Here is a 27,964-nt window from a genome sequence, read left to right as displayed (position 1 = left end):
CCTTTTCATGCTTAGGAATGCTAGACAGCACTTTGACACTATACTTAGGGGCCATTTTATTTTATTTTTTTATCTTTTGAATTTGTCTTAAAAATTTTGGAGGGGGGGTGTAGTTGACCCACAATGTTAAATTAGTTACAGGCGTCCAGCATAGTGGTGTGACATATTGATATATTATGCTATGCTCATCACAAGTGTAGCTACCATCTGTCCTGTTACATCACTAGTCTAATATCATTGACTGTATTATGGTATGCCTTTTTTGTTTGTTTGTTTGGGGGCCACTTTAAATGGTGAAATTGCCAATTAAAAACAAAAAATGTTTAAAAAAAACCCACTAGATATCCTGTGAGGAGGACATTGGTTTATAGTTGGCAACATGTGCATCTGAGTACTCATCGTTTTCCTGCTCTGCCATGTGTTCTAGGGACTGGGAAGCCACTACGAATGTTGATTTTGAGGTTATAAATATATCGTAGGCAAATTCACACATATGGAATCAACAAATAATGAGGATAGACTGTTGATACAACTGACTAAACTCAGGTGGTTATAAAGTTTCCACAGATACAGAGGACAAGCACAGGAGGGAGAGAAATAGGTTCATTCTGGGCATTCAGCTCCACTGATGGAAATGAGGCTTTCAGAAAGGCATTTCTGACAGAGGAGATAGCAGACATGGAAGTATGGAGGGACGACAGTATGGCTGCCGGTTGGGGCTCAGGAGTGGAGGGTTTTCTGCCTCCAGTACTGTACTGTGCAATCTGACTTGACTGAATGCCCTTAAGCTGGTTTCTTCTCACCTATGTTAATTTAGAAGCAAGACCCAGCACTCTGAGACACTAAATATGTGAAAGGATCTAACTCCATAGTGTGAGTGATAGACTTTAGTGAGTTGAAGGGAAAGATCCTTTGTATTGTACAGTGTGCAAAATGCATTAAGTTCACAAGTAGACATCTATTTGTCTGTTATTATTCGTCTCTAGCTCCCATCCTCCTGGTTTCTCCTCCCTTCCTTCCACCGCCTGTACTATTCCAGACCATTTCACTTTCACCTCCACTTGCATATACTATTCAGCAAACCAAAGGCCAGTTGGTTATCCAGCCCCCTCTCCTCTGGAATCTTAGCAGGAATCCTGTATTGTGACTCCAGCATGGCTTTGGAGAATTTTACTTTATACTTTATTCCCCACTTATCCAAATATTCACTCAGTAAAATGTCTTCTCCATATTTTGGCTTAAGCAATAAAGAAGTACAAGATCCCTGATGGGTTTACCACTCCCTATCACTGCCAGTTGTTCCTGACAGAGTATTTCTCATCTTGGACACATGGCCCATGGTTTCTACACTTTTTTCTTAAACTGTAAAGCCTAGCCCAGGCCCTAGCCACACTAGACATTTAATGAATGAATAGATTCTCACTAATGATTGAGAAAAGGAGACATTTTTGTAATGTCTTCCTCTATAAAACTGATAGGGAATTTTAATCACTGCCATTTTCTTACACATTTCACAGCAAGGTTTTATAATTCTCATCACATTAAGTTCTAAACATTTCTTCCTAATAATTCTCATCAAAATTTCTAATGATACTGTTTTTGAAACTTAAAATAGTTGTGATTTTTGTCTTGAAGAATAAGCAGAAGGAGTGGCTGAGAAAATTCTGGGGAAAAAAGTAATTCTTGAGGATAGCTCTATTAGATCCTAAGGCAAAGTATAATGCTATAATAACAGTGGGGTATAGTACAAGAGTATGGAGACACAGATTAACAGACTAGAAGAGCCAGAACCAGACCCAAGGCTATATAAAATTCTATTATCTATCAAGAATACAAATCAGTAGGGAAAGGAATAACAGTTCTGAGAAAACTAGTTTTCTGTTTGGAAAAAATAACTGCTTAAAAAAAATCGTCTGTTACCACATACCAAAATAAATTCCACATGGATTAAAGAGCAAGTGTAAGAAATCAAGTCACCACAAGAAGATGGAACTGAATATTTACTGACCTTTCGTATGGAGAAAGCATTCCTAAATTTAAAAGCAGTGGGAGAAACCATAAAAATAAAAATCAATACACTTAGCTACATAAATATTTAAACTGATAATTTAACAATAAGCAAAATTAAAAGGCAAAGAAAAATGAGAAAAATACTTGCAACAAATATGGCATATAAGAGGCTAAAGCATTTTCATAAAAGAACCTCATGGAAATTGATAGAAAAAATAAAACATCAACAGAAAAAGAGGAACAAATAATTCACAGGGGAGGAAATAGAATTGGCTAATAGGCTTGTAAAAAAGTTCGCCCTCTAAAGTCAAATCAAAATATGATACTATTTTTCTACATCAGACTGGCAAAGATTAAAAACCAACTGAGAGAGTACCTGGGTGGCTCAGTCAGTTAAGTGTCTTTCACTTGCTTCATGATCTTGGAGTCCTGGGATCTAGTCCTGCATCAGGCTCTCTGCTCACAGGGAGCCTGCTTCTCCCTCTCTTCCTTACTTGTGCGTTTTCCCTCTCTCTCTCTCTTTCTCTCAAATAAGTAAATAAAATCTTAAAAACAAAAGAAACCATGTGAGAATAGAAGTGTGTTTTCATACACTGCAGCTCTTTATTTTTAAAATTTTAAAAAGATTTTATTTATTAATGAGAGACAGAGAGAGGCAGAGACATAGGCAGAGGGAGAAGAAGGCTTCCCATGGGGTAGCCTGATGTGGGACTCATTCCTGGCACCCCTGGATCATGCCCTGAGCCAAACGCAGATGCTCAGCCACTGACCCACCCAGGCATCCCACACTGTAGCTCCTTAGATAGAAATTTAACAATGTAAAGCAAATTGTTATAAGACTTAAAATGTTGTAAGATTATGTAAAATTTCAGGATATGAAAGTGTTCTGTTTTACCCTAGGAAACACTATATGTGTTGGTTTCTGCAGTTCTTCTTTGTATATACTCTGGGGAAAAAATAAAGGATACACATCAAAATGTTAACAAGAATAAAAATGTTTCTTTGTAACCAGTTCTCACTGTATTTGGATAGGCTTGATCTGGTATTTAAAGAAAGATTTCATAACAATAATATATTTTAAAAAAATTTATATTCTGACTTCTAAAAATAACATTACTTTTGTGCTTTTAGAGATATTCCATGATGAACATTTTAATTCTTAAATGTTACACCTAAAGGATAAAAATAAATACAAAAGGACCCACATTTATCAGGACTGCTGTCTATTTTGCATTCATAAAGTGTTAATGACTGTCAAGATCCTACTTAATGCAGTGTGATTACAGAAAAAAAAATATTCTCAGGGCAATCTCCTCCCTGGACGTTTTCATTGGGATATTCAGATGACCTGTTGAAATAAGACCAGGAGAGATAGTGAGAAATGCTTCTTTCACAGGATTCAGTTAATTTTTGATGTTTGGGAATAAAAGTACTATACAAATTGAAACTATGGATAGTTATTTCAAATTATAGCATTTGTATGCATTAGCTTCCTTAAAATGTATATTTTTATACAAAAATAATTTGATTATAAAAACGACAAAAATAATCACGTTCTGTTGAAAAATTTGGATATGCAGAAAAACATTTTAATATATAGATTATATACTCAACATATACATATATTAAATACACTTTAATATATAAATAACATATACAGAGAGATCAAGAGCGAAAGAAAGATTAGGGACAGATTGAGAGGCAGGCAGAGAAATACAGATTTGATTATTTAGTTTTAAACATCTGTTAATTATTGTCTTAAAGCATAAAACCAGTTTTGCAGGCTCCCTCTAATGATGGGAACTGAGAGGGGACAAAAAAGGGGGTCTCAACCACAGCAACATTGACTATAAACCAGAAGGGCCATGCAAAGTGAAGGTCCAGAGCTAAGCCAGCTCTTCTGACGCTGCCATATTATAATCAAGTAAGCCCTGAAACAAATACTTTCCTCTTATCCGTGGACCACCTCTCATTACTTAGACTTAAGCCTGAAGGATAAAGTGAGAATTCAGGGAAGTATGAGGGAAATGGAGTTGAAATGTTATGTACACATCATTTGTTAATAAAGAAGAGGTATTGCTATTAATGAAGAGGAGAGTCCTGACATGCTTTAGGGTCATGAAAGAGTTGAGAATGTCCAGGAACATCTGGTGTCAAAAGTCATCTTTCAAAATGCAGTGTACTCCTGGCTCTGTGTCTTTTGTTCTCCATTTCACCATCTTCTTTGTAAGCCAGAGGAGCCACAGTCAGCTGAATTTGAGTAAGGTGATGATGGCAGCCCACCAGTGCCCTCTGCAATTTTGCACTGGGGCCTCCTTTGTTATTACAGTGTGGCCTTGTGATGAGGCCAAACCTGAAAGCCAGTGTCCTCAGCATATTGCTGCCCTTTAGTATTTGTATTCAAACTAATTACCAGACCATGTGTGATCTTCCTACAAATCTCCCATTAGACTGTAGGCCAGTGGCTCTCATACTTTCTTTATGGGGTTCTAGGGTTCCCAGGGGTGCCTCTGTGGCTGGCACAGCTAGCCAAGGTGAGCCAATGCCTGTTGGTCTCAGGCCCTATGCCCCTCCTTAACCAACTTCAATCAAGGTAACTATACTTTTATTTAGTTAATATTATCTTTTATATATTTCACTTGGTAAAAGGATGCCCTTAGTTAAACAAAAGTGCCTGGGGGAACTGCTGACATAAGTTATAAGATATGCTCTGGCAAAGAGCTGGGTTCAGTAGACATGTATCCCATATGAGGAATTATTGACTAAACCAATACTGGCTAGAAGTACAGTTTTTGAAACTGAAATATGAAAGCTGATCTGTTTCTTCCATTTACTATAAACTGGAAACCAGGTAATCATGCCTGTATGTAAAAGCTCATAAAGTGTTGATTGAAGGTTTGAGACACTCTTCTGGAATAAAGGGGATGTATTTTTAAGCCATGAACTTGATTACACTGATTTTTATCAACAGTATGGGAAAGTTTATTTGCAAAAAAGCAGAGTTTTGGGTGGATGAACTGTGACTGTGTTGATCTTAATATTTTATATACTTGAATTAGGAGTTAAAATCATTTTATTTACTCTGTGAGATTTACTGTCAACAAACCCGAAGTTGCATAGGTCTTTGAGAAGACTATTGAATGCATATGGGTAGGCAATGCCTCTTAAATTGACATTTGGGTGTTGATCCCTTTCACACATTAAAATTTTGAAATTAGCCACATAGACCTCAGCAATCAAGTTTTAATTTCAAGCACACACAATAGAACAAAAATGTTGCCTTCCTTTGAATACACTTTATGTCATATAATCTAAGAACTAAAATCAATTTAATCTGTTTTTAACTCCGTTAGGAACCAAGTTTAGGAGTATCAAAAATTCTGTTTGTAACCTAAGGCTAATTAGTCATATTTTAAAATTCTGAGTCCAGGAATTTTGAACTTCCGTTCCTAGTGCAGATCGTAAGTCTTGTTTTCCAGGGATGACCTTAGACTGTAAATGTGTCATTCTTAGAGTCAGATTTTGTCATTAAACCACGGATTAAAACTTCATGGCCCCTACTAGAAGTTAAGTTCTTTGAATAACTAACAAATTAAGAGAATAGAGACTTGAGCACTCAGCCCAGGAAGCCAGGACATAGAAGGAATGTAGTTATGAATTTTCAGAAGCAAATAAACTGAGGGAAGCTCATTTCTTGCCTCTGTTTGTGTTGCTTCTCTGGACTATTACTACATGGAAAAAAGAGACAAAAAGGGTGTGAAATAAGTTTTTAAAAGGATCCTTGTCCTAGTGCACCGTTACTGTGCTGGGAGGTATTTGATGGCTCACTCTCTGGACCGTGTTTCTCTGGATGTAAGATAAAAATGCTACTACAGACTTTAGCTTTTCTCTGTGATGCCTGTTTTGCAGGGAATCCTGAGTCGTTGTCGCCATCATCATCATCATCGTTTATTGATTATTGCACTATTGTCGCGCACTCATAACACATCATAGAATTTGTTTCATATGATGTAGATCTATACATTCATCCATCCACAGCAAAATGCTAAGAAGTCAGTATCATCCCTTCCATTTTATAGATGACCAAGCTGAGGCACAGAAGGCTCAGTCATTTGTGGATGGTTCTGTGTTACATTAGTAATATGCGGCAGATCTGGGATTCAAACACAGGATGGCTTGATTCCAAAGCCTCTGACCACGTGGCTCTGCTGCTCAGCAAGGCTTACCTTCCTGGCTTTTCGCTGTGATGCGATCTGTTTGGAGATAGGTATAGCCCTGTGCAGAGTACCTGGAGTCTGAAATAGAGTTCAGACACATTACCAGAGAGAGAAGCATGACTAAATCCAAGGCTTAGTATGCAGAGCACAAGCCTGCATTTGCTTTCCTTCCAATGAATTCATTTAAAAATGTTTATCTTTTTATTCTGTGTGTACAGTACCACCATCCAGAGATAGCCACTGTTAACATTTTCCAGATAAGATTGAATTTGACGTCCCTCCCTGTGGAATTCACATGCCTCCTACCAGGCTTCCCCTGTGAATTCCCAGGGTGCTTACATTCTCATGGTTCCCTCCTACACTAAGTTTGGCTTCAGTTTTAGTTTAATTTATGCACCCCTCCCTTTCTGCCTCCTGCTGCTTCAGTCTCTGTTCAACTTGGTGTCAGGCTAGATGCAGCTCAGCCTTTTATCTCCATTAAAAATAAGAACAGCAACAATTTCTCAACACATAGACACACAGGTTCAGATAGACACAATCATAAATGAAGAGACAGATAATGCATCTGTGAGTATGAGGCTCTTGACTGATGAATTGAAACAGATGGGGTTTATACTGTGGCAATGCAAACATACCTACTTCTTGAAGTCCTTCAGCTGCCCATCATACTGCTTGGACTTTCTCTTTTTTTTCTCCTCTTTCCTTTTGTGCCTCCCATTGGGATTGTCTTAAATTTGTGAATTAATGTAGCAAGAGTTATATTTCCACTTCAGAACACAGAACATTTCTCATGTGTTTGGAACTTTTTTATCTTTTATTAAAATTTCATAGATACTTTCATAAAGGTCCTACACATTTCACATTTGGCTATTTATACAACAGTGATATACCATTCTTGCCTGCTGGGAATCCATAGTGGTATTTACAGAAAATGAATCCTTTAATAAAGTGCCAAAGTGATTTGCTAATATTTTATTTGGGATTTTTGCCTTTTCATAAGTGAGATAAGGAGTAGTTTTCATTTGTCAGCTATTTGTTTGAGGTTAGATAACAGATTGTACTACTTTAAAAGAATTGGTAGATTTCTATTTTTAAAAAACATATTTTTGTATTACATAAACTTATCAGCAAAATTGATTGGCCCTGTGAATTTTTGATGAGCTAATTCAGCTTTGTATTTTTTAATTTTAACTTTAAGAGTTTATATTCCCTTGTAAAACCACTGAATATATATTTTTTCCAATTTTTTAGTTGAGAATTATACATGGGATTTTCTTATGATTTAAAGTATCTTTTCACAAGCTATTTTACCTCTTGTTTTATTGTCAACTTTAGTTTCTAAGTAGATTTCAGAGACTTGCTTTTCTAGATTCTAACCACACTAAAAACCAGCTCTTAGAATTCTTATTTTTCTACTTTTTAAGTTTATTAATATCTGTATTTAAGCTTATTTTTTTACTTTCCCCCTACCTTTCTTATTTTTTTCAATTTTTATTTTATTTGTTTGTTTGTTTATTGAGGGTGAATACAAGTAGGGGGAGGGGTATAGATAGAGAGAGAGGATCTTAAGCAGGCACCACACTCAGCATGGAGTCCACACGGGGCTGGATCTGATAACCCTGAGATCATGACCTGAGCCAAAATCAAGAGTTAGACACTCAACCAACTGAGCAACCCAGGAGCCCCTATCCCTGCCTTTCTTAAATTTTATTTGTTCTTTTAGGAATGTTTCCTGAGTAGAGTTCTGAGTTTTTTTATGTTCATTAATAAGCAAAATATTTAAACCTATCACTTGTCTCTGAAAGAGCAAGGAGTCCAATGTAGGACTTGATCCCAGGACCTGGGGACCATCATCTGAGCCAAAGGCAGACGCTTAATCTACTGAATCACCCAGGTGCCCAGTGATGTTCTTTTCTGAGAAGTATTTAGAAGACTGCTTTATGCTTTTTAAGAGTTGGGCTGTCTTTTCTTGTTCACTGATACATTGTTAAACTATATTTATTGTGTTGTGTATAGGATCATTATCTTGTGTTTGGGGAATATTGCATCAGTAGTTTCTCTTTGTTAGACTTCATTAAGTTGAGCATGTATGTGTGTGTGTGCGTGTGTGTGTGTGTGTGTGCACGCGTGAGCAGCACAAGTTACGGCAGGATTGCTATTTCACTGTTTTGTACTGGTTCATCTGTACCAATTGTTAAAAGAGTGAAATAATTCTGTGCCATCTAGTAAATGCTTCTTGCTCTTCCTGATTGGCCCCTATCCTGCCACTTTGGCTGCCTAGGTCCCTATAGACTTCCCAACCATCCAGCAACTACAAAGCTAATAGCTGGCCTGTCAAAGTCTTTGGGGACCTTTTCTGGCACTCAGATGAATGTGTATTTTAATTTGGTTTGCCCAGTTGTTAAATAATTTGAACATTACCTCTAAGCTAAAACCAAATTTAAATTACGGAAATCCAACTATATACGTTTGGTCTAAGCAATATACAAATATAAAACAGTGCAGGCAATTTAACTTGCCCTTTGCTTCCCCTGAGCTTGGTCTTTGTTTGACTGCTTCCCATGCTCTGATTGTGACCACTGTATGTGGGCATACATATTTTTTGTGCCACCTGGTTCCTGAATACTAGCCAGCCCCTTTTATGAGCTTCTTACCTAGAGCAGCAGTGATCTGTTCCAGTGCTGGAAGAAAACCTACATGTTATATTTGTGGATTAATTATGTATTTCTATTTCTTTTATGGAGGAGTTAAAGATTGTCAAGAGAAATTTTGTCTATATACAATTTTACCTTACGTACTGATCTTATTAACTGTGTTACTCCATGGTGTACTCAATTTTGTTAAATACTATTCAGATGATTGGGGGGAAATGAAGCTGAATTCCTTGTTTTATGGTATAGAGTTATATAATTGTATGTTTGGTATTTAGTCTACTCCATCAGTCAAAATTTGAGAGAGATGTGATGCTGTCTCCCTAAACTATTGCACTTTACTCATATTCTTTTTGCTTTTACCTATTTTTTTTTTATATATTTGATTGTGTATGATTTAGAGCACAACAGTTGATAACCACTAAGTTTTCATTGTGGACATTATTTCTATCAACCTAAAAGAGACGTTGTTCCATTTCATGCCTTGTATCTTGAATTTTCCTTTGTCTAAAACTAATATTACCTTTGTTTTCTTTTTTATTTTTTATTCTTGTCATTTCTTGATAAATTCTTTGCCCATCTCTTTGTTGTTAAGATTGTGTAATTTTAAGAGTCTCCTATAAGCATCATCTAGGAATATTTAATTTTTCTGAGAGTATTTGTCTATAGGTGATTATAAACAATTACCTTTAAATCATAATATGTTTAATCTTGATTTCTGACATCCTGTTTTATGTTTCTGTCTTTTATACTTCCCTGATGTTTCCTTTTAGGTTTTTTTTTTTTTCTGTTCTTTGCTTATTTGACTTACATTTTGTTTACATTTATCTTCTCTAGGCATTTTGATACATACATCCTGTTTTTTTTTTATTAGTGGTAACTCTAAAGTGTCAATAACCTTCCTTAACCTATAGTTTTCTATTTAAAATAGTAAATAGTGAAACCACATCTTGAACATCCACATGTCAATGAGGAACTCAGCACTTTTGAACTTTTCCTTTCCTCTCCTTTCTAAATCTTTGCTTACTTAATATGGAATTTGAAATCCAAGTTACACATTTTCAATTTTAAGAGATACTTGTGACGGGCACTGAGGGGGGGCACTTGATGGGATGAGCACTGGGTGTTATTCTATATGTTGGCAAATTGAACACCAATAAAAAATAAATTTATAAAAAATACAATTATAAGAATCCATTAAACAAACAAAAAAGACCAATTCAACCCAAACCGGAATTATAAATATTTAAACTGTTAAGCTTCTTTTAAAACATTGCAATGATCAATTTTTTCTTGTTTAAAGGAAATCCATTTGAGAAGCAAGGATTGTTTATATGAGTGATGGTATTAAAAAACTAATAAAATGCTAAGGCACACACAAAAAATAAAAGTGTCTTAATAAGAACAAATATATTTTTCAGTCCAATTTTATTGGCCTTTGTGGTTATTAGATGCTGATAATAGGCTGATCACTGTAGCTACAATTCTTCATTTTTTTCCTTTAGTGGAAAGTTAAGAGAGGCTACACTAAAGGTGCAAGTCAAATGACACTTTAAATCTGAGATCCACAGCTCAAATGTATATTGATAGATGAATGGATAAAGAGGTGGTATATATGTACAATGGAATATCACTCAATCATCAAAAGGAATTAAATCTTGCCATTTGCAACAACATAGATGGAGCTAGAGTGTATTCTGCTAAGCAAAATGAGTCAGAGAAAGATAAATACCATATGATTTCACTCATATGTGGAATTTAAGAAACAAAACAAATAAGCATAGGAGAAAGAAAGAAACCAAGAAACAGACTCTTAAAAAAAAAGATTTACCTATTTATTTTAGAGAGAAGGAGAGAGAGAAAGGGAGAGAGAGAAAGACATGAGCAGGGGAGGGGAGAGGGAGAGAATCTCAAGCAGACTCTCTGCTGAGCACGGAACCCATTATGGGGGTCAATCTCTTGACTCTACGAGTGTGACCTGAGCCAAAACCAAGAGTTGAATGTTTAACCAACTGAACCACCCAGGCACCCCAAATAGACTTAAGTATAGAGAACAAACTGATGGTTCCCAGAAGTGGGTGGGAGGATGGGGGAAAATAGGTGATAAGGATTAAAGAGTACACGTACCATCATGAAAAACATAAAATAATTAAAACAAAAATAAATCTGAGATCCAGACTTCAGTATTAAGAGAATCTATTTCTATTTCATGATGTTAATTATCTATAACTTCACATGAATTTTCAATTATGACAGTCTGCACATCTGAACTTTATTTCTTGAACTGAGCAAGATGGAAGACAAATTGTTATTACCATTGAGATTTGAGCTGAGTCTCAGGAGGGATTGGATTTGAGCAGATAAATATAGGTAAGGAAGGGCATCCTTAGCAGAAGGAACACTGTCAGCAGTGGCCAGAGAGGAAAGGCTGCAGAGCCTGGAGCTACAAAGACCAATGGTACTATAATTCTGCAGTAGTTCAAGTGAAGAAGAATGAAAGCGTGAAAAGAGTTGAATGTGAGAGACAGAGCAGAGCTAGAATGCACAGAACATGGTGATTGGCTATAAACAGTGAGGGAAAGAAAGTTGTCAACAAGAACACAGAGTTTTTAGGCATCTGTGTTAGGAAAGAGGAGGCTTAAGAGAGGGAAGGTAAAGGCAAGAAAAGATGCTGAGTTCATTGTAGTCCTATTACATTTGAGATGCCTATCTAGTCCAGATGTCCGTAGGCATTTTCATAACCTGTGTTTGTAGCTGGGGAGAGGTTAGAACTGGAGACCCAGATTTGGAACAAGTGATAACTGAAGCCTTGGGAGTTGATGAGATCACTATGAACACGGAAATAGGGTCTTCCGTAGCAGCGGTCAGGCCATAATCTCTGGGCTAAGGCCACAGCCACTTGCTGAGTTTTGGCAAGGAGGGTGAATGGGAAATGAGATCCAGGGGAAACCTGCTATTTTGGATTCTCAGTGTTACACATAGAGTACTCCCATACCTCTGCTGGGGTGACTGAGTACTAAGGTATATGGCTACCGAAGCAGTACACAGAGAGAACTTCTTGGGCCAAAACATTAATTCTGTTACAGGTGTTTTACATTTAAGATCTCATGACCTCACTTGGTTCTTCTCAATCCCTTTCCTCACCAGTGATAGACTGACATGTAAATGACTGATAGGGTTGTTGTGAGAATTATGTAAAACAATGCATTTAAAGTTCTGAATGACAGTAGCTACTTGATAAGTGGTAGCTATTGTATTACTAACAATTTTAGTTTATGTGTAATTGACACAATGCTATCGAAACACAGAACTAGCAAATACTTGTTAATACTGATTTGCAAATGGTGCTGCTTAAACAAATATCTGTAGGGAGGTGCCTGAGGGACTGCTTCAAGGTTGGGGGAGTAGGTACAATGCTGGGCTCTGATCTCCCTGCCAAGCCACAGGAAGCATGGTTTTATCTGTTTTGGTTATCAGACATTAGCACAAAATTGTGTTTACATAATGGACTTGACTGAAAAATGAGAGTTGTTTGAAATGAGCATAGACCTGAGGGCACAAGTGGTAGGAACAGCTACAGAACCCAGACAGAGCCAGATGGGACTATCTACCAGAGCTGTGGCTTTTGTAGATGGCTCAGCACAAGGGGAACTGGGAAATCACCACCCTCGCCACACACTCCTTCCACCCTCCTGTCTCCTTCTGGGGCTCCCTACTAGCTGAACCCAGTGGAACACAGGTGGCCTCCATGGACCCAGAGCTGGGTGGAGGAGGTAGGAAGAGTGGCTGGTGAGGGGCACATCTTGTCAAAATAGAACTGAGGAACAGCCTGGCCCTAGTGGGTGAGACTCTTACACTATGCTCTTTGAATTTGTGTATTACATTTGACTTAAAAATGGACCTATCTATGCCCAGAGTATCTGATTCAAACATTTAATGGAATTGCTTCTCTGGCTTTCATGGTTTGGGATGGCTTTCCCTCAAGTGACTGCACAGACAGGCTCTGTCTCCTTGCTGCCAAAACAGTCTAAGTACATCCCGCATTGTCTAATTGGGAAGATAAAGGAATCGTTCTCCTAAACCATTACACTGATAAACTGCCCAGCAGCTGTGATATATAGAATCACAGCTTCTCATACTGCCATATCTATTTGGCACCACATCTGTGCAGTCCCTAAAACACAGCCCCTGCCCTGTGGCACCTGGGAGGCTCCCCAGGCTATATGAGAGCATTAGCCAAGCCTCAAAGGCTAAGCAAGAATTAGCTGGTTGAATGTGGACATAAAAGCACTGGAGGAGGGTGAAACAGGCACAGAGTATAGCTCATGCGAAGAGATTCCAAAGATTAGCCCTCAAGAAGAGCTGCTGACGTGTTTAAAATGACGTCATTGTCACTGGAATAAATGTGGGGCCTGGCATGGGTCCGAGGGGACTACATTAACTGTGATACCCAGGGTTCCTCAAGAACCTTCTCTTAAGGGAGGACACACAGACTAGCACCTCTTGAGACATTCAGGCCTGCAGTTTGATAGAGGAAAACTGACAAGTTTAGTTGCTGTTCTACCTGGTAAATGTGTCTGTAATTTACTAATGCAAAAGATTTTTTTAAAATAGAGGGAAGGGGATGTGACCAGACAAGTTGCCTTACTTCCAGAAATAGGTGACTTCCATTCACAGAAATAATTCGCATAAGGCCCAGGAGACAGCAGATTTCAGAACGGTCGTAAAGGAATTTCTAAACTAAACGATAGAGGTGAGAGGGTCCCTGAGCCCTCTTCTGCTATGAGTTAAGATCATAACCCCTTGGTGAGCCTGAGGGAGCGATGCTTCAGACAGCAGAGCTTCTGTCCTGTTTAAGAGTAAAGAGAAGCAAAGTGTGGGAACTGTATTTTCAGTGGACAATGCACAGACCCATTTTTAAAGACGATGGATAAAATGTCGGAGATGGTTTTCTGGCCCAGGCACATGTATATGGTGGTGGGGAGGGGGCAGCCATCAGGTTAGGTGAGTGGTTTCCCTGAGGGGTCAGTTAGCAAAGGCCCAGAGAGCTTCTGCTTATGTTACCTTCAAGCGCCCCCACCCCCAAGGCTGCCACCATGTCACCAAGCTGGTTGTGAGATGGCTTTTCTAGAATCACTTGCATGTGCAGAGAACTGGCTTCCTGTTACGGTCAGTCCCTAAGAAGGGGGACAAGAATCAAAGTACTTTTGAAGGAAACAAAGGGAATCTTCATTAGCTCAGGATCGGCCTGTTTCCTGCTCCTGGGGTTTAAAGTGTGTGGGAGGGTAGGCACACAGCAGGACACAAAGCCATTAGTAGTTCTTCCTCCTTAAGTGCCTTAGTTCCAAGATGACTTAAAAAAAAAAAAAAAAAAAAAAAAAAAAAACACCAAAAACCAACCTTCCGGTGAGGCTAACACAGACCATGGTTTGATACAGATTCACGTGGTCAAGCTGGCTTTGTGCCAGGCTCCTGCACATAGTACTTGACACAGAAGTCAGTGATTTAGATGTTTTTCTCCCATTTTACAATTGAATAAAATGAGACAAAATTTCAAGACCAAAGCTTTTAACTACTCCACTATCCTATTGATTGTGCTAGGTAATTAGTAATTCACAAAATAATCACCTGGATTTAAGATGTATTACTTTCATTTACAATTCTTCCTTCAACTTAAACATATTAAGAATATTCATGGTCTGTCAAACATAGTGCTTGATGCTGGAGAGTTGACGATGAACAAAAAGTAGTTCTTGAGGGAGCTCACGGTCTAAGGATGGAAACATGTCCGTTATTTATTGGAACACCACCACTGAATTGATTAGTAGTGTGTGCTTTTCTGTAAATAAAAATATTTTAAAGTTACAAAAGAAATACAACAGTACGTACGTGAAGCAATAAGTGAACATCTATCTTCTTCCTCACCCCACCCCTGATTTCTAAGCCTGGCAATTTCATTATCCAGAGTACTACTGTTATTAAATTGGTGTATGAGTTCTAGGCTTTTCTCTCTGGCAAAAATGAGATCATACATATTGTTCTGTGTCTTTTCTTTTTTCCTTCTCTTTATTTTTATTTTTTACATCTTGTTTTCTTAAAGTATCAGAGACAGAACGCCATGCAAATTTCTAATCTTCCATTATATGTAAGAACCATCATGTATTTAGCCATGCTCCTGTTCATGAATTTTGTGTTGTTTCCAACTTGTGGCCATAGACTGTGATGAAGATCTGTGCACCAGGCAATCTCTTTGTATATTTTTTACCAGTAATTATGGAAGATACATTTGTATTATAATTTTAAAAATTAATATACAGTATAATTGACTTTGTACAGTCCTATGAGTTTTAATGTTTTAGAGATTTGTGCACCTGCCACCACAATCAGAATACAGAACCATCCATCACCCCAGAAGGCTTACTGTATTGCCCCTGTGGAGTCACATCTCTCCATCTTCTAGTCCCTGGCAACCACTCATCTGCTCTTCATCCTTAAAAGACTTCTTTTCGAAAATGTCATATAAATGCAATCATACAGCATGTAGCCTGCTGATGCTGCCTTATTTTACTCAGAATAATGCCATTTTGTTGCAAGTATCAACAGTTTGGTCTTTGTGTTGTTGAGTAGTATTCCTTTGTATGGATGTTGATTCATTCATGTACTAAATGTCATTTGGATATTTCCAGTTTTGAGTGATTATAAATAAATGGAAGTGCTATAAACAGTCCTTGCATAAACAAAAGTCTTCGTTTCTCTAGGGTAAATACCGGGAGTAGCATTGCTGGGTGATATAATAAATGTAAGTTTGACTTTGTAAAAAAAATGTTGAAGCATTTTCACAGCAATCGACCCATTCATTTTACGTTACAACCAGTGACAAAATGAGAGGTACAGTTGTTGTGCATTCCAGCCAGCATTTAGTGTAGGTTGTTTTGTTTTTAGCCATTCTAATAGGTGTATAGTAGTATCTCATCATAGCCTTTTTTTTAAGATTTTATTTATTTTATTCATGAGAGACACAGAGACCCCGGCAGAGGGAGAAGCAGGCTCCCTATGGGGGAGCTCAGTGAGGGACTCCATCCCAGGACCCCAGGGTCACCACCTGAGCAGAAGGCTAATGCTTAATCACTGAGCCACCCAGGCATCCTGCTCATCATAGTTTTAATTAGCATTTCCCTGATGGCTAATGAAATGGGACATCTTTCTGTATGCTTTTTTGCCATCCATATGTCTTCTTTGGTGAAAGGTCTCAAGTGCTTTGCTCATTGAAAAAAAAATGAATTGTTTTCTGACTGTTAAGTTTTGAGAATTTTTTTAATACCTTCTAGACACACGTTGTTTGTCAGATAAGTGATTTGCGAATATCCTCTCCCAGGCTGTAGTTTCTCTTATTTTAACGCTGTTGTTTACAGACCAAAGTTTTATTTTTTTTTCTTTTTTTTTCAGACCAAAGTTTTAAATGTTGATAAAATCTAATTTGTCCGTTTTTGTCCTTATGGATCACACTTTTGGTGCCATAGCTAACAACTCACAGCCTAACCCTAACATTATGAAGATTTTTCTTCCATATCCCCAACTTTTTATGTTTTTACATTTTATAGGTTTCCTTTTCAGTAAATTTTTGTTTTAAGGTTGGAGGGTTTTGTTCAGGGTTCAGTTATTTTTGCATATTCGTGTCCAATTGTTCCAGTACTGTTTCTTGAAAAGACCAGTCTCTTGTCACTGAATTGTTGAAAGATACATTTTTTTTTAAGATTTTATTTATCCATTCACGAGAGACACAGAGAGAGGAAGAGGGAGAAACAGGCTCCATGCAGGGAGCCCGTCATAGGACTCGATCCCCGGTATCCAGGATCACGCCCTGAGCTGAGGGCGGCACTAAGCCACTGAGCCACCCGGGCAGCCTGGCTCTTTACTTTTTTTTTAATCATTTTATTTTATTTTTTTTAATAAATTAATTTTTATTGGTGTTCAATTTACCAACATACAGAATAACACCCAGTGCTCATCCCGTCAAGTGTCCCCCTCAGTGCCCGTCACCCACTCACCCCCACCCCCGCCCTCCTCCCCTTCCACCACCCCTAGTTCGTTTCCCAGAGTTAGGAGTCTTCATGTTCTGTGTCCCTTTCTGATATCTCCCACACATTTCTTCTCCCTTCCATTATATTCCCTTTCACTATTATTCATATTCCCCAAATGAATGAGAACATACACTGTTTGTCCTTCTCTGATTGACTTAGTTCACTCAGCATAATACCCTCCAGTTCCATCCACGTTGAAGCAAATGGTGGGTATTTGTCGTTTCTAATGGCTGAGGAATATTCCATTGTATACATAAACCACATCTTCTTTATCCATTCGTCTTTCGATGGACACCGAGGCTCCTTCCACAGTTTGGCTATTGTGAACATTGCTGCTAGAAACATCGGGGTGCAGGTGTCCCGGCGTTTCATTGCATCTGAATCTTTGGGGTAGATCCCTAACAGTGCAATTGCTGGGTCATAGGGCAGGTCTGTTTTTAACTGAAAGATACATTTTTGACGTGAAATGATGTTAATAGGAGTATAGTTTAATTGCTAATGGGTTTTGAAGCCAGGAGGCTTAAATTTGAATCTCAGTTCTACCACTAATTACCTGTGTGACAATGACCAAGTACTTAACCTACTTTTGCTTTAGTTTCCTTTTCTGTAAAACAAAGATAGTTACGGTGCCTACTCTATAAGGTTGCTATGATGATTATTATATGTAAAACACTTGAAGCAGCACCTGACATATAGTAAGTGATGAATTAGGGTTAGCTTTTATGTAACTTTATAATTACTGTAGATATTGCGAGCATGTCCTGCAGACCAGGGCACTGAGGAGTCAAAGAATTTTGCTTAATTCCGTCTTGGGGGATATAGATACTTGGTTGTAGAAGTAGATATACACTGCTTTGGGTAGCATGAGGACAGAGGGGAACTTGGCAGGTGATTGAATCAAGAAAAGAGCCCAGAAAGAATAGGTGGCCTGGCACCAAATGTGGATTCCTCTCACACCCAATACATTTCCAGATACCAAAAGAGCATGGTCCAATTAGACAGTAGTCTTCTCTTGGGGTGACCTGGACAGGAAAGGTTGTAAGGTGGCATTGCAAAGTTTGGGGGAATTTGAAAAGCAAGCAAACTTCATTTCTGGGTGTCCCCAATTTCTCTATCCTGTACCCTTTCCAGATTTTTGGCTGCCTCTCCTCAATGTCCCTCTTCCCTTGCCCCAGTTTCTCCTAAGCTCCAAGATTCTCTGGGTCCATCCTGCCAGATTTATAAACATCCCAAATTCTCTCACATTAAAGATCTGTCCATTTACACTCCTATCCCTTCTTACAGAAAGGGCCCTGGAGAGAACTCAGCACTTGCAGACCGTTTTACCATTGCCTTTCATGTGACCACCAACCAGTGTCTTTTCTATAGGCCTCAGTTTACCCTTTATGCATTGTGAGGCTTGCACCAGGCAATCTCTCAAGTCCCCTTCAGTTTAAACAAGCCTTGATTTGATGGTATCATCCATGCTACCTCCACCCCCACCTTATGGAACAGAGTTTGCAAGTAAGTGTACATGCTTGATAATTTAGTGAAGTCTCACTGTGCCCTGGAAATAAAAAAATTTCCTGCCAACTGACTGATGTTAATTCTAACTAGAATATGTCTTACTTATTCTAGATGGAAAATTTCTGGTGTTCTAAGGTGGAGAGAGGATGCCACTTCCTCCAGGAGACAGACAAGAACCCTATTTGGCTGATAGATGGGGATGGGAAACAGGCATGCCCTTTGGGCATACTGGCTTGGCACAGCTCCTGGGTGAGAACAGTTTGTTGTTAGAGAGGCACAGCCTAGTCACATCAAGGATGTCCTTGTCTAACTCCAAACTCCCAATTAAACAATAAAAAAAGTTAGCAACTTCCTTTAGTTATTTCCAGTCTTGTGCGTTTTGGTGTCTTCTCGTTAATTGCCCAATGCCTTCTTGGAAAGGACCTTGAGAATAATGTTATTGCTCAGAGGCTTACTACATACATAAAAGGATCATGGAGGACAAAAGGAGATTAAAGTGTTGGAAGCATGCCTGGGAACTGGATATCTTTGGAGGAGGTAAGAAAGCAGAGAAGATACTAAAAATACTTTAACATGGACTGAGAGAAATGGCTCTAGTAGTTCTTAAGATCCAATAAAAAGAAACGAATGCCAACTTTAGGATAGATTTAAGAAAGAATATTCTAGAAGTGAATCCTATTGAACACTTACTCATTCTTAAAACCCTGCTTCTTAGTTACTCTTTTGGGGAAAACTGTTTTGTCTTCTCATAACCCTTTTGCTTTACCTGAGTAAGCCCAACTCTCCTTCAGGCTAAATGGCCCTTCCTGAGGGAGCTTTACCTGATTCACAAATCCTCCTCCAACTTCAGCCAAGTCTGATTACGTTTGCCATTATGCTATTCCCCCCCCCCACCCCCCAGCAACTTGTACTTCTTTCTCATAGTATTTATCATGGTTCCAGTGTTGTATTTATTTATGTGCTTAGTTTCCCACCTCTGTCTTTCACGTTTGCCTGTAAACTACATGAGGGTTGAGATCACCTGTTTTATTCATTGTCTTATCTCCACGATGGAGAACAAAAGTCCCTGACACTCAGGAAATTTGTTTAATAGATATGGACATGTAAATATCTTCGTGAGAGGTTTTTAAACTATAGATAATTTTCCTTTTCTGGACAGCATAAAAAACATTAACTAAAACCCAAATGATTCCACCAAAAATCCAGGATAGCTTGGGGGTTGTCTTGGCTTCTTTGGCTCTTTGCCAATCCCCTCATTCCAGAAATGCTTTGGCTAAGTTGGTGTTTGTTGACATTTTAAATATTTGGAAGTTTAAGATCTTCTACTGCTGTTACAAAGGTGAGACATCCAAGAACACCTTGGAAAGGTTTTAAATGTGGTTAATAGTAAACTTCCAAGAAATCATTCAGACAGTTGTTCTGAAGACATGGTATCTTACTCCAAACACATATCAGTGAAACTTTACCAATACTACAATCTAAGGTGATAAGAAGCAAACAGAAATGCCCTCGGTATGCAATAATTTAACCTGCTTTTTCTGTTTAGCCTGCCAGCGCTTTGAAGATCAGGGAGCTGGGTTATCAGAACTTCGCTATCTGCAGCAGTCCTGAGCTCGAATGTGGGAAGAGAGGGACAGCAGGCTAATTGGAATAAGCATGTTGTATTGCATTGGAATGTATTTTCACTGATAATCATAGTTAGCCTTTCATTTTTTTTCATTTGTAAAAAGAAAAGTAGTTTAAAGTGATGATCTTTGAAGTTTTATATGCTTTTATTTAAGCAAAATCATTTTTTTTTCCTAAATGAAGGCTTATGTGAAGTGTAAATGTAAAAAAACAGATAAAAATTGAATGGCTTCTTGAGAGCATGTATGTGTATTAATTTCATCTCCACCAGTCTCAGAAACTTCTGGTTTTTGTTTGTTTGTTTTTATGTATATCTTTTTCTTGGAATTCGATTTGCCAACATATAGCATAACACCCAGTGCTCATCCCATCAAGTGCCCCCCTTAGTGCCCATCACCCAGTTACCCTATCCCCCCGCTTTCCTCCCCTTCCACTACCCCTTGTTCGTTTCCCAGAGTTAAGAGTCTCTCATGTTCAGAAACTTCTGGAACCATTTTAGAAAATGAGAAATAGGGACACCTGGGTGGCTCAGCAGTTGAGCATCTGCCTTCAGCTCAGGGCATGATCCCAGGGCCTGGGATCCAGTCCCGCATCGTGCCCCCTGCTTCTCCCTCTGCCTATGTCTCTGCCTCTGTCTCTCTCCCTCTGTCTCTCGTGAATAAATAAATCTTAAAAAAAAAAAAAGAAAGAAAGAAAATGAGAATTACTTGAAATATAGTTTGAAAAAATGGCTTGGTCTCTAATTTCTAAATCAAATTTTGTTATATGAGTGTTGATTTAGGTCTACAATCTTTCTATAATAATTTTTTAAATGTTTTTATTTTTGAAAACAAATTTTAAAGATTTTTTTTTCCTGAGAGATACAGAGAGAGAGGCAAAGACATAGGTAGAGGGAGAAGCAGGCTCCCCGTGGAGAGCTTGACATGAGACTCAATCCTAGGACCCTGGGATCATGACCTGAGCCAAAGGCAGATGCTCAACCACTGAGCTAGCCAGGTGCCCCTTTATTTTTTAAATTTTAATTACAGTGTAGTTAGCATACAGTGTTATATTAATTTCAGGTGTACAATATAGTGATTCAGCAATCCATATACTGCTCAGTGCACATCAAGATAAGTGTACTCTTAGGACATCTGGGTGGCTCAGTGCCACCCAGATTAAGCTTCTGACTCTTGATTTCAGCTCAGGTCATGATCTCAGAATTGTGAGATTGAGCCTGGTGCCAGGCTGTGCACTCTGCAAGGAGTCTGCTTCACATCTTCTCTCTCCCTCTCCCTCTGCCACTCCTCCTGCTCCCACATCCTCTTTCTCCCTTTCTCTCAAATAAATAAATAAATCTTAAAAAAAAATCCCCTTTACACTATTTCACCCATCCCCCCCACCTACCTCCCCTCTGGTAACAACCTGTTTGTTCCCTATAGTGAAGAGACAGTTTTTTGGATTGTCTTTTCCCCTCCCCCACCTTTATTCATTGTTATGTTTCTTAAATTCCACATAGAGTGAAACCATATGATATTTGTCTTTCTCTGACTGGCTTATTTACTTAGCACAATACTCTATCTCCATCCACGTTGTTGTGAATGGCAAGATTTCATTCTTTTTTGTGGCTGAATATTATTTTATATATATGGCGCTTCTATAATTGGGCTGTTGTAAATAATTCTGCTAGAAACATCAAAGTGCATGTATTCCTTTAAATTTGTGCTTTGGTGTTCTTAGCATAAATACCCAGTAGTGCAATTATTGAATCAGGATAGTTCTTTTTTAAATTAATAACCTCTATATTGTCTTCCACATTGACTACACCAGTTTGCATTCCCACCAGCAATGCACAAGTGTTCCTTTTTTCCATATTCTCACCAACACTTGTTGTTTCTTGAGTTTTTGATTTTAGCCATTCTGACAGGTATAAGGTAGTATCTCATAGTGGTTTTGCTTTGCATTTCCCTGATGATGAGTGATATTGAGCATCTTTTCACACGTCTGTTGGCTATCTGGATGTCTTCTTTGGAGAAATGTCTGTTTATGTCTTCTGCCCACTTTTAAATTGGATTATTATTATTATTGGTGTTGAATTTTAGAAGTTCTTGGTATACATTTGGATACTAACTCTTTTTGGATATGTCATTTGCAAATATCTCTTCCCATTCAGTAGATTGTCTCTTAGTTTGTTGGTTGTTTGCATTGTTGTGGAGAGCTTTTTATTTTAATATAGTCCCAATAGTTTACTTTTGCTTTTGTTTCCCTTGCTCCAGCAGACATATCTAAAAAGTTGCTATTACGGCTAACATCAGGGAAATTACTGCCTATGCTCTCTTCTTGGATTTTTATCCAAGGTCTCACATTTTAGGTCCTTAATTCATTTTGAATTTCTTTTTGTGTATGGTGTAAGAAAGTGGTTCAGTTTCATTCATGAATATAGCTGTCCAGTTTTCCCAACACTATTTGTTTAAGAGACTTTTTCCCATTGTATATTCTTATTTCCTTTGTTGAAGATTAATTGACATTAATTGACCATATAATTGTGGGTTTATTTCTAGGCTTTCTGTTCTGTTTCATTGATTTATATGTCTATTTTTCCATGACTATTTTTGTTTGCTTCTTTCAAGTTTGTATTTAAATTCTACTTAGTTAACATACAGAGTGATACTGGTTTCGGGAGTAGAATTTAGTGGTTCATCAATTAACATAATACTTAACATCCAGTGCTGATGAAAAGTGCTCTCCCCCCACTTTCTTTTTTTAATTTAACAGTTTCTTTAAATTAAATTCAATTTGCCAACATGTAGTATAACACACAGTGCTCATCACATCATGTACCCTCCTTAATGCCCGTCACCCATTTACCCCAACCCCCACCCACTTACCTTCCATTAACCCTCAGTTTATTCTCTATAGTTAAGAGTCTCTTATAGTTTGCTTCCCTTTTTTCCCCTTCCCCTACATTCATCTGTTTTGTTTCTTAAATTCCACATATGGGATCCCTGGGTGGTGCAGCGGTTTGGCGCCTGCCTTTGGCCCAGGGTGGGATCCTGGAGATCCGGGATCGAGTCCCACGTCGGGCTCCCGGTGCATGGAGCCTGCTTCTCCCTCTGCCTGTGTCTCTGCCTCTCTCTCTCTCTCTCTCTGTTTGTGTTCTCTTCCTTCCTTCCCTCCCTCCCCTGTCTTCTCTTCTGATTTCTAAGATGAACAAATGAAATCTGTGCCTATTCTCTGCTCTTGTTGAGTATGAATACTAGGGATGGAGGATATTCTTTCTCCAGTAATGGTTGATCCCCACATCTACATACAATGACCAGGGTACTAGACAGGTCAAGCACAATGGGTGATAAAGACCAACTGAAGTCTCAGAGACCTTTGTGAAGATGTAAAGTGATTCAAGTAAACTCCATGTTACTTCATTTAATACCCATTAAGTTCTGCCAACAACCTGTGAAGCATGCACCATTATCATATTTCAATATGAAAAAATGAAGGCTCAAAAGATTGAGTAGCTGATTCTATCTTCCACAGCTACTGAAGTCCTAGCTGGAATTCTAACTCCCATAGGTCTTTCAGTTCCTTAGTTACATCACCATGCCCTTTTCCTCCTCAAAGATTTTGTGCATGCTGACCTCTGTGCCTGACTCCACTTCCCACATGGCTAACTTGTGCTCATTCTTTGAGTCTCAGTCTAAATACCTTTCTCATAGATGGTGTCCCTACCTACTTGATCTAGACTATCTATACACTCTCATCCCATTATCCTCTAATTCAGTCTTCTGTTTGTCTCCTTCATAAATATTACTACAATCTGTGGCTATTTTATTTACTCTCTCTTCTCTTGGATGGCAAGTTCCACTAAGACAAGGATTAAAGCTGTTTTTCACATTGACATATATAGGAATATCCTGCCTAGCCTCCACATTTAAAGGACTTAATAAATATTTGTTGGATGGATGTGTGGGCAAATTTTATTCCAGATCTGCTTGATTCAAGTTTACCATTCCCACTTCTAGAATAATGAGGTTAAAAGTGAAAGTGTTCTTCTGAGTCTAAACTGAACTCCTTGCCATATTTAGAAGGCTGTTCTGAGAATTACTGAGTTTAAAAAGGAAAAAAAAAAAAACAAATGTTATGGTCTTTAGAAAATGTCATAGAAAGGTGCTCGTTGGTTGCTGAGTATTTAGGACTGACTGGTATTCATTTACCATATCTTTTTTGAGTCAAGCATTATGCCTGCCATGAAGTCCTCGTACATTTTTTTAAAGGCAACTGCCAGTGTTGGATGTGTGCAGTGATGTTTTGAGAATGATCTATTAGGAGTTAGGTTTCTATCCGGTTAATTAAGAAGAGTGTCAAAGTCAAGTCAATGTAAATGGGAATGTTAACTCAATACATGAGATTGAGAGAGAAAAATCTTGCCTTGAATCGGTTTCCAAACCTGATCCTGAAGCATCTATCTTGTTTCAAGCCTCAGTGGTAACTTTAAGATCTCTAGAGAACAGACAGGGGTTGGGATAAGAAAAATGTTGTAAGAGAGAAATAAACTAGGAAATCTAGCAGTGGAATTACAGCCTCCAAAAATAACACTGGAGTCCAACTCCCCTTCCACATGTATATCCAGCTGTGCCTCTGAGTGAACACCACCTAGTCTCCCGCACTCACTCATTCCAGGCATGTTCCCAGAAAGAGTCATCAGAGGAAGGAAACACTGTAATTCTTTCAGCTCCAGTTCAATCCAGCCTCATTTCTAGGACCAGTTGAGTGACTTGCCAAAACCAAGGGATCTGCTCTGAACTCACTGAATTATACTGGCACTGGATGTGGTTTATTTAATGACTTTAGGAAATAATAGGAAAAGCAGTTGATTTGAAGACAGACACACTTCATTTGTAAATTGTTTCTGGGTATGGATCTGGTTTCTTTCTCCTTTTGTTCCTCCCAGTTCTCTCCCTTTACTTTTAATGACAGAAAGGGAAATCGTATACTTCCGAGGGTCCAGATTTGACTATACTTTCCTTCCCTTACTCAGCATGCCTGCTACAGGAAACTCTGTCCCATCAGTGAGTTGTCTGTCCTATGTAATGCCATTTACAACGAAGTATTAGAAAGATTTTGTATGTGAGCTTTGGAGATGAGAAGAAATACCTATCAGATTCCTGGGATGCCTCTTAAAAATCATCTACCTAGTTTTCCTAAAGCAAGAGTATGTATTTGTACTTGTCTGTATATGCCTAAGGAAATTCTGGATCTTTGGACTAATAGGGAATGTGATACCATTCCACAATGCTGGGGAGAAAACATGGGGTAAAAAACAAACAAACAAACAAAAAGATCCCCACAAAAACCTTTGAGAACAGGGAGAAGGATAGCTACACATTGCCTTTCAAAGAGACTAAAGGAGCGGAGGGCCTAATGCAATGGCTATAGATGTGGCTGTCCCTTGTCCCTTCTTGAAAGAGTTCAGCCAGGCAGCCCGGGGGGGGGGGGGGGGTGTGCTCAGCGGTTTAGCACCACCTTCAGCCCAGGGTGTGATCCTGGAGACCCGGGATAGAGTCCCACTCAGGATCCCTACAGGGAGCCTGCTTCTCCCTCTGCCTGTGTCTCTGCCTCTCTCTCCTCTCTGTGTTTCTCATGAATAAATAAATAAAATCTTTTTTTTTTTTTAAAGGAAGAGTTCAGCCACTGACACTGTGAAAGGTATGGCTGCAGTTGCATAGCTGGTGCCAGAGAGGAATCTGCTACTGGGGATGTTTTCCTCAGAAAAACTGCCAGAAGACAGACCTCTCATCTGGGCTCACACCAATATCAGTTCCTGTGTCTAACACCTTTTCCTACATTATAGTGCTGTCTTCTTTAAGTCCCACTGGGAACTGGTGTGGGGTTATTCTGTCTCAAGCATGATCTGAAGGACTCCAGTTAAATCCAGTAGCTAGTTCATTATAAGACTAAATTTGCTATACGAGTAAGGAAGATGCATATTGAGTTTCATGCACCTTTTATGCTTTGGGATTGGTACTATTTTTCCTTAGCAAAGACTTGGCAAACACTTCTCAATATTTGTGTAAACTGTGTCTTATTTGTAAGGAAATGCTTTCCCATCACGACAAGGCATTTGCCAAATTAACAAATGATTGTCCATCACAGTTGAAGCATAATATCCTAAAACGTTGTTTTGTTCACTCTATTATTTGTTATCTAATCTTTCATAGTAACATTATTAAATGGCATCATGGTACACTCAAAATGTTTATTGCATTTATATTTTCTTGTATTCAATATTTCTCTGAAAAATGACTCATTAAGACAAAAATGCTTTTCTTTAAAAATAATCATAGACGTAGCTAGAGTGTACTATGCTAAGCAAAATAAGTTAGAGAAAGACAAATACCGTATGATTTCACTCATATGTGGAATTTAATTTTTTTTAATTTATTTATGATAGTCACAGAGATTAGCCCAACGTGGGATTCGATCCCGGGTCTCCAGGACCGTGCCCTGGGCCAAAGGCAGGCGCCAAACCGCTGCGCCACCCAGGGATCCCTATGGGATAACTTTTAAAGGCCAGATAGGATTTTGTTTTTACATTAGGGGAGAGTTGGGATACCTGGGTGGCTCAGCAGTTGAGTGTCTGCCTTTGGCTCAGGGCCTGATGCCATATTCCCAGGATCAAGTCTCGCATCAGGCTCCATGCATGGAGCCTGCTTCTCCTCCCTCTGCCGGTGTCTCTGCCTCTCTCTCTCTCTCTCTCTCTGTCTCTCATGAATAAATAAGTAAAAACTTAAAAAAAAAAAAAAGAGTCTACATTTGGGGAGGGTTGAGGTTTGGGCCTACATGTTCAGGAAACAGAATAAAGAACAGAAATAATGATCATTATAGATCTTATATAGTTGACATAGTGCTTAGTTAAGTTATGTACTTTATCTCATTTAATCTTTACAAGAATCCTCCAAGATGAGTCTTGTTAGCCCCATTTTTTAAAAATAACTTTATTTTTTAAAAGATTTATTTGTTTGAGAGACAGAGTGAGTAAGAAGAGGAAGAGCAGGGGCAGGGGGAGGGAGAAACAGACTCTCCTGCTGAGCAGGGAACTGGACATGGGGCTGGATCCCAGGACCCCAGGATGATGACTGGAGCAGAAAGCAAACACTTAAGCAATTGAGCCACCCAGGCACCCTTGTTAGCCTCATTTTGCAGAGGAGGCAAATGAAGCTCAGAAGGAAATGTGGACGTCACTCAGTCCCTCTCTTGGGGAATTCTTTGATAATGATGACAGTCTCTAAAGTTAGCATACAGTGTATATAGTTGATAAATTTCTTGAGAATACTTTATTGTGGCATTACCACATTGTTAACTTTTAATAATTAATGATAATTATTAATAATTAATGACAATAATGCTATTATTATAACTTTATCTCAACTCAGCAAGCATTGCTGAATACCTAACTAATGTCACAGACACTGTAGTGGGTAGAGATATAATGCACAGCTTCATTTTGGGGATGAAGAATAGCTGATAGTCCATGGCCACTCGGGTGGGCAGTGGGGCAGGAGTGGTTAGTAGTGTCTGGGTGATGCCATGGTAGAGTTTTGGATCTTGTCCCATGGAAGAGTAGCATTTTGAAGGACTGCTCACAAGGTTTGTTTGTTTGTTTCTTTATTAGACTTTATGTATTTATTCATGAGAGAGAGAGAGAGAGGCAGAGACATAGGCAGAGAGAGAAGCAGGCTCCCTGCAGGGAGCCTGATGTGGGATTTGATTCCAGGACTCCAGGATCCCACCCTGGGCCAAAGGCCAAAGATCAGGCACTCAACCGCTGAGCCACCCAGGCATCCCTCACAAGCTATTTTTAGCCAGAGCTTTATAAGCACCAGTTACCTGCGGGGCC

The 27,964-nt window shown here is 38.7% G+C and overlaps 1 protein-coding gene across 2 annotated transcripts in view; it reads left to right on the top strand.

Moving 5' to 3' along the window:
* The window catches only part of TEK (TEK receptor tyrosine kinase), a 98,943-nt gene that overhangs the window by 14,549 nt on the left and 56,430 nt on the right, over positions 1-27,964 (top strand). The window lies entirely within an intron of this gene.

This window comes from Nyctereutes procyonoides, unplaced genomic scaffold (assembly GCF_905146905.1).
Source record: "Nyctereutes procyonoides isolate TBG_1078 unplaced genomic scaffold, NYPRO_anot_genome, whole genome shotgun sequence".
In the NCBI taxonomy this organism is placed as follows: domain Eukaryota; kingdom Metazoa; phylum Chordata; class Mammalia; order Carnivora; family Canidae; genus Nyctereutes; species Nyctereutes procyonoides.
This window is presented reverse-complemented; position numbering and strand designations above follow the sequence as displayed.